The sequence below is a fragment of the Astyanax mexicanus genome, chromosome 11 (genome assembly GCF_023375975.1).
Source record: "Astyanax mexicanus isolate ESR-SI-001 chromosome 11, AstMex3_surface, whole genome shotgun sequence".
Lineage (NCBI taxonomy): Eukaryota > Metazoa > Chordata > Actinopteri > Characiformes > Acestrorhamphidae > Astyanax > Astyanax mexicanus.
Genome location: NC_064418.1, coordinates 45730246 through 45737361, shown reverse-complemented (window position 1 = coordinate 45737361; position 7116 = coordinate 45730246).

The window sequence follows — 7116 nt, the reverse complement described above, 5'->3', positions numbered from 1 at the left end:
TCTCTTTCACAGCGCGAGAGAGAGGATTGATTTCAGACTTTCGCTCGAGTGCTCTCAGACTCTTCAGTGCAGGCTTTAAAGGGGAATTCCTCCCAAAATTCTCAGCGTAAAAAGAAACAAAAGAAAAAGATGAGTAAACTAAAAAAAAAAATTCAAGACAACATGGGTACCGAGTGGTCCAGTGGTCTAAAGTTCTGCCACTAGTTCTGCAGGAGGTCGCAGGTTCGAATCCCCGTTCATGCAGCTTTGCCATCAGCTGCCGGCGCTCAGAGGGAGCACTATTAGTCTTGCTCTCTCTGGGTGGGTACAGTAGATGGCGCTCTTTCCCCACATCACTCCTAGGGTGATGTGGATCAACACAAGGCTGCATCTGTGAGCTGATGTATCAGAACCGAGTCACTGAGCTTTCCTCCGAGCATTAGCGCTGTGATGCTACTCGGCAATGTTTCATCAGCAGCAGTTCAAAAAGAGGTGGAAATGACTCTCCATCCAACCATCACTGATCATCAGTAAATTTTACATTTCATTTGTAAATCAAGGGAGCAGAGTCTGGAGGAAGAGTGGAGAGACACACAGTCCAAACTGCTCGAGGTCTAGTGTGAAGTTTCCACCAATCAGTGATGGTTTGGTGAGACATGCCATCTGTCCAAAGTCCAAAGTCAGTCCAGTGTTTTCCCAGAAAATCTTACAGCAGTTTATGTATACCTCTATGGAGATGTGTATTTTATTTTCCAGCAGGACTTGGCACACTGCTCACACTCCCAAAATTATATTATGTATTCAAAATAATATTTGTTTTTCTGAGACATTGATTTTCAAGTTTTCATTGGCTATATATATATATATATATATCATGATGCATATCACCAGGTCCTTGCTAATATACATAGACAACCCTATTATAAACTGGTGGTATGTGGTTTTAAGAGGCACTACTAAGGGTTAACTCACAGGGTTTATGTATTGTGATTGGTTCCTGGAAACTAATTGAATAAATATGGGCACAGTTCCCAATGCATTAGCTGGACCACATCAGTTCTAATGTCCACACTTCACACTCTCTAACATTTTTCACCATCACCTAACAGATGCTTTCCTCTTCTTCACGACCCATTCTTCTCCCCAGCCTCCTCCATCACTCCTTATATCACCCATCATGTCTGAGTGTCTTGGGCCGGACATGCACTGCTCCTCTCGACGTGTCGCAAAGTGTTTAATGGCCGCAAGCCGAGACGTGACCTTGAAATATGGCTGCGGATGGCGATGGCTGCCAAATGTGCTCGCAGGGACAAGGGTGTATTTCATTTGGGGGCTGGGGTGGGGAATTAGTGCTATTTAGTGGGGCGAGGGTGTATAAATGCCCCGCTGCTCCAGAGCGATGTATGAGTCCTGGCCTCTGATCAATGCCTCCTGCCTGTTCCTCACGCTGTCTATCGCAGGACGCCAATTAAAGCAGGTCGGGATGCTCGGCTGGACGGCAGCATCTCTAATGTTTGGAGAGGAAATCTACCTATTTCTGCATAATTAAATAGTTAATATACCTATAAAAATGTCACACACCTTCAGCTTTGATTTCAGCACACATTCACTGTGGCATTGTTTCTATAAGCTTCTGCAACGTCACAAAGATTTACTTCAATCCAGTGTTGCATACATTTTTTACCAAGATCTTGCAGCTGCATTGATGATGGTAGAGTCTGACCACTGCACAAAGCAGCTCTTCTCCATCCAGCACATCCCAAAGATTAACCTCAATGAGGTTAAGATCTGGACTTCCCATGAATCCTGACTTTGTCATTTTGGAATATGATCGTGTCATCAGGGAAGAAAAAAATCCATTGATGGAATAACCTGGTCTATATTCAGTATATTCAGGTAGTCAGCTGACCTCATTCTTTCAGCACATACTGTTGCTAAACCCAGACCTGCAGACCAACTGCAGCATCAACCAACCCCACATCATTTACTTACTTACATCCAGGTGGAGACTTTTATTTTGGACAGGCAAGAATGATGAGTTGCTTTGATTTTACCAAATTGAAAACCTCTGGAATATAATCAAGAGGAAGATGGATGATCACAAACCATCAAACCAAGCTAAACTGCTTGAACAGGGTTATTCCATCAAATATTGATTTCTGATGTCTTAAAACTTATTCTTTATTAATACAAACTTGTTTTTCTCTGTAGCTTTTTTGTTATTTCAGCCATTTCTCATTTTCTGCAAATAAATGCTTTAAAATGACAATATTTTTATTTGGAATTTGGGAGAAATGTTGTCTGTAGTTTATAGAATAAAACAACAATGTTTATTTTACTCAAACATATACCTATAAATATTAAAATTAGAAAAAGTGATTTAGAAACTGAAGGTCATAGTCCTGTGTCTCACTCTCTACTGATCTGTGGACATTTTCGTTGACAAAGGAAGATCATGTTTAACATGTCTGACTTTTATTCTTTTTTTATTCTATGTTTAAATGTACCTGGTGTAAACTAAGATGCAGCAGTATTACTTTGCAAATGTACTTTTCTAAACAAAAACGCTAAATGTGGAGTTTAGCAGTTATGTGAAAAAATATTTGCTGTTGTCAATCTGATTTAATGACAATATCAAAAAAAAACAAAAACGTTTTTTTTGTTAGTTTTACCAATGGAAACTACGTCTAATCAATTAATCCATTACTTATTATAATAACTAGTCAAATACTCTAAATTACTAGTCATCCAAATCCTGCTCCACACCCAGCCCACTCTGAATAATTCTGTTTACATCTTTACTGTTTAATTAGTCTTTGAGTTTAATTTTCCTTTGAGTGAGTAACAGATTGAACACTAGTGTAGAGTAATATGAGCTATAAGCTCACACTTAGGCGTGATAAACTGTATGAATGATGAACGCTGCTGCCTCAGACTCAACCCAGTCTCAGGACTCTGGATCCTGACGGGAAGTCTCAGTCTGCATCATCGTCTTGTTCATTTTCAGAAGCGATGTAAGTGAGCCAGTGACAGCTGCTGTTCTTATTGGAAATGACTGTCTAATTAGCAGCGTAATTCCTCCTAATCTGCTACTGTTACTCAGAGCAGCAGCAGGAAACACATCAGAGTGAGCTAGAGATGATCAGATGATGATCAGATTTTACCCAATAATGACGAAACAGGATCTTTCCACTTGTTTAGACAAATTTTACGATGCATTTTCATCGGATACAAGTTCAGGCTCTATTTCTACATGTGTGAGAATTTCAAGAATTCCTGGCATCTGATCTGATCCAATAATCAGCTCTCATCTGATCCCTAACAGAAAAGCTGTATGTTGTAAATGTTAAACTACAGCGCCTCCTGCTGGCTCCTGCTGCTGACTTCAGTTTAAAAGCACTGGACACATTATTGGAAACCCCTTTCTGGCCATTTCATTAGAAACACCGTACCCACCTTGTGCTTTCACTCACTGGCCACAATTATTGGAAACACCTTACCCACCTTGTGCATTCATTCATTGGCCACTTTAGTAGAAACACCTTACTGGCCACTTTATTAGAAACACATATCTGCTTGTCCTACCAATTGTTGGCCATTGTTTATTAGAAATACACTACATGCCTTATGCTTTCATTACTGGCCACTTTATTAGAAACACATATACCTACCATCTGCTTCCACTTATTGGCCACTTTATTAGAAACGTCTACACCTTCTTTGTGCTTCCACTCACTGGCCACTTTATTAGAAACACCTATATCTACCATGTGCTTCCACTAATTGGCCACTTTATTAGAAACACCTATCAACTTGTCCTTCCACTTATTGGCCACTTTATTAAAATCGTCTCCACCTCCCTTGTGCTTCCACTCACTGGCCACTTTATTGGAAACCCATACCCACCTTATGCATTTACTTATTGGCCACTTTATTAGAAACACCTCATTGGCTACTTAATTAGAAACACATATCTGCTTGTCCTTCCACTTATTGGCCATTGTTTATAAGAAAACCACTACATACTTTATGCTTTCATTACTTGCCACTTTATTAGAAACACCTATACTTACCATGTGCTTCCACTCACTGGCCACTTTATTAGAAACACCTCACTGGCTAATTTATTAGAAACACATATCTGCTTGTCCTTCCAATTATTAGCCAGTTTATTAGAAATACACTACCTACCTTATGCTTTCATCACCGGCCACTTTATTAGAAACACCTATAGCTACCATTTGCTTCCACTCATTTGCCACTTTATTAGAAACTCCTATCAGCATGTCCTTCCATTTTTTGGCCACTTTATTAGAAACACCTATAAACTTGTCCTTCCACTTACTGGACACTTTATAAGAAACACATATACCTACCATGTGCTTCCACTCATTTGCCACTTTATTAGAAACACCTATCAGCATGTCCTTCCACTTATTCGCCACTTTATTAGAAACGTCACCACCTTCTTTGTGCTTCCACTCACTGGCCACTTTTTTAGAAACACCTACCCACTTGTGCTTCCACTTACTGGCCACTTTATTAGAAACACCTCACTGACTACTTTATTAGAAACACATATCTGCTTGTCCTTCCACTTATTCACCAGTTAATTAGAAATACACTCCCTACCATATGCTTTAATTACTGGCCACTTTGTTAGAAACATCTATACCTACAATGAGCTTCTACTCATTGGCCACTTTATTAGAAACACCTCACTGACTACTTTATTAGAAACACATATCTGCTTGTCCTTCCACTTATTCGCCAGTTTATTAGAAATACACTACCTATCTTATGCTTTCATCACTGGCCACTTTATTAGAAACACCTATACCTACCATGTGCTTCCACTCATTGTCCAATGTATTAGAAACATCTCCACTTACCTTGTGCTTCCACTTACTGGCCACTTTAGTAGAAACACATGTACATACCATGTGCTTTCACTCATTGGCCACTTTATTAGAAACATCACCTACATTGTGCTTCCAATCACTGGCCACTTTATTAGAAACACATATACATACCATGTGCTTTCACTCATTGGCCACATTATTAGAAACACCTATACCTACCAATTTTTTTTGCTTTCAATCATTTGACCACTTTATTACAAACATCAACACCAACTATTATGTGTTTCCACTTACTGGCCACTTTATTAGAAACTTCTCCACCTACCCTGTACTGTTTCTGATAGTGAGGCTGTGGAGGGTGTATGGTAAATGTGTGTGTGTGTGTGAAGGCTGGCAGCAGAGGTTGGCACTGGGTGCAGTGTGCCACCTCGTGCCCCGCAGCTCTACCCTTTACTATAAACGGCTCTTACAGCTGCTTTCATCATGCTGTATTTATTGCATCTTTTTACAGAAATAAGGGCTAAGCTGTGTGTAAAAATCACTGCATGATGAAATTACAGGAAAACGAGTAGAACCAATTACCTTTACTGTAAAAATCAGGAGAAAAATCTGTTCTGTACTCATAATATCTAAATACTGGTGCAATGAAAAATACAAACTTTATTGTAATGTTATTAGAAACTGTATATTAATGGGTATTAGATTTCCTTTCCTGTATATATATATTTTTTTTTTAGCTCTTCTGAGTTTGTACTCAAAGCACCACTCAACATATATGAACATTTTGCTTAAAGGTAGCTTACAAATATAACAGATGACTATACTAGCAACAACCTAGCAATAGGATAGCAATCATAACCAGGCAAATAGAGTGGAGGACAGTTAGTGATTAAACACAGTGTTTAAAAACTCCAGCAGCACTGCTGCTGTATCTGATCCACTCACTGTACCAGCAGCACAACACACTCTACTAACACCTCATACACCACCATAAACCATGCTAATCACTGCTAATCACTGCAGTGCTGAGAATAAAGGACCCAACACATAAATAATAATAATAATAATAATAATAATAATAATAATAATAATAATAATAATAATAATATTAATAATAGCTGCTCTTTGGTGGTTTACTCTCCTGTGGGGTCCTGAGTATTAAAGAACAGGGTTAAAGGAGGATAACAGTAAAGTATACAGACAAACAATGAGTGTAGAAACAAGGAGGTGGTTGTAATATTGTGTAGCAGTAGTAGTAAACTATTTATATGAAATGTATGTACCTAGTGTAATGTCTCCCTCTTCTGGTTTCAGAGGTTGTTGCATAGAACCAGATCATATGCTTTGGCTAGGCTCCACCATTCAGCTAAGGCTCACGTCCCACACACAGCTGCAGGTATTGCCATGGCTTGCAGTTAGTAAAGTTTATTTTTCCTTGTAGAGTTCTGATGAGTGTTTCTGAGAGATTCAGTTTGAGCTTTTGATTTGTAATTTTTTTTCTGGCTTTAATTGGGATTGCCTGTCTTGACTATGAGGTCTATACCAGCCCAAGAAAAAAATCTCTCTGCACATTCAACCTGCCTTATCCCATACATTACAGTTGTAGTTATCTCTTTGTATTTTGTGTAATATGTTGACAATTGCAAAACAAAAAAAAGAGTTTTGTAATGTCAGTTACTACATTTTAAAAAATGAATACTTTTATACATTGATATGGTCTTGGTTATATACTCAAATCACTTGAAGATGTAATCAATAAGCATATGCTTTACGAAAGCCATTAAGTTAAAAATGAAACATGTCTTAATATTTTAAGCAAGATTACTTTTTTGCAAGTTTAAATTAACCAAAAATTAAAAGGGCCCAAATGTTGCACCCCGCATTATCAGCATTTCCCAGGTAGTAAACACTCTTTGAACACTCAAGAACTTCAGTTCTTGTTTATTTAATTTATTTATTTATCTTGATTAAAATAAATCTTGATTCTGTTTGTTGACCTTAGCATTGACTAAGAAATTGGGTTCATCATTGAACCAAACCTGACAGAGAAAATGTTGATGTCGCCATTCTGCAAAATCTCATGCTAAAACAGCTGTGCTTTCTTGGGATTTTTTTTTTTTAAAGGTTGTTGCATGTGCAGTGTGGAGTCCCTACTGCAACCTGACCATTTCCAACAGACTCAGGAAAGTTTTGTGAGTTATGAAGACTTTTTTGTGAAATTATCACTGTGTATTAATTGCCCTCGCACTATCTTCGCTTAGGTATGCATATGTGT